Source organism: Arachis ipaensis, chromosome B01 (genome assembly GCF_000816755.2).
Source record: "Arachis ipaensis cultivar K30076 chromosome B01, Araip1.1, whole genome shotgun sequence".
NCBI classification, from domain to species: Eukaryota; Viridiplantae; Streptophyta; class Magnoliopsida; order Fabales; family Fabaceae; genus Arachis; species Arachis ipaensis.
Genome location: NC_029785.2, coordinates 22,333,723 through 22,335,405, shown reverse-complemented (window position 1 = coordinate 22,335,405; position 1,683 = coordinate 22,333,723).

Below are 1,683 nucleotides of genomic sequence, written 5' to 3'. Positions count from 1 at the left end.
TATATTATTTTCAACATATTTCTTTTTCGAGTTATGCTAAACATTGCCTTAAGATTTCTAACGGAAAAATTTCAATGAACAAATAATTTATAAATCGCCAATATAATATTCTATCACTGTAAACTTTTGATCAGCACCCTTAAAATATTGATTATCAAATACGTTCTATGTTGTTTTGGGCATTCTTTTTTATACGGCAAGTTCACGCATGGCCCAAGAAAATATTGTCACATGACACATGCTCTTCAATCATTTTGACAAGAATGCCTCTGGTAAAAGTGTACATGGCTCGACTCGGATGTGAATGTTTTGATGATTAATTTAGTGTGATTTTATTTGGTTTAAAATTGGATAATAATTTTAAAAATAAATTTGGTTATTATTTAAGGTTAAATTTGAGTCGAGATAAATTCAATTTTATTCAATTCATGTATATTTTAAAGAGACTAAAAAAAGGTATATATATTTTAAATTAATTTTAATATTATGTTATATTAATTATAAGATTATTATTTTGTTTTTAATCATACTTGATAAATTAAAAAATAAATAAAAAAATACGAAATTAAAATTTATGGACAAATTCAAATTCAAAATATGAATATCAATTTTACAGTAACAAATATATTTTTTCTTCTTTATAAATAAGTGCATCATAATTTTCTGACATAAAATTTATTAAGATCGAGATTTTATTGATCTAGACCCGATTTTAATATAACCGAAAAGTAGTATAATTTTACTGGGTCTAAAACTAGATAAAGATCTCAAAAATAGATTCAGTGTTAAATTTAAATCAAGACAAACTCAATTTCATCTGACTCATATACATCTCTAGCCTCTAGTTATTCAAGCATTAGCATTTATTGTTTTGTTCCTACCCCATATGCAACTACCCCAAAGATTATTTTATTTAAAATCAAATGCCATTCTAGATAGGGATGGCCAAATTGAACTTTGTTGTTGAGCAATAATTCCATTACAATTCAATGTTATACAAAGAATAAGGTGACAATTAAACTATGAGAATTTATTCTTCGAATAGACTAATCTTTAAAAATAAAAAATTATTAATAAAATTTTTTAAAATAATAAATATAAACATATAATTTTAAATTAGTTTCTATAATTAAAATAAAAATTTTTAATTTAAACTAATTTATTTATATTTATTATCTTAAAAAATTTTATTAATATTTTTTTTAAATATTTAAGATATAACTCCTCACGCATTTATTTGTTACCATACTCCTATTAAAATAATAAGAATAATAATTGCATTACAATTAAACCACTGCTGGGGTGTAGCTTATTTCATCAGACATGCAGGTGATATGGGAATGGTTAGGAACATAAAAATGTGGAGTTAATTTTAAATTAGTTCTTAAAAGATTTTTTTAGTCATATTAATTCTTAAAAGATAAAACGTAAGTTAAATTGATCCTTCTATTAGTTAGATGATAACAGCTGATGACGTGTCACGTTAAGTGCCATGTAGCATGATGACGTGGCAGGTTAATGCCATGTGTCACAATATGATTGGTTGACATGTCAAATCAGTGACACCTAGCATGCTACGTGTCACTTGACGTGTAAAAAAATTATTTATAATCAAAATAATCCTTAAAAGTTTAGACATAAATCATTTTCATCTTTAAAATTTTAAAAATTAATCAAATTAGT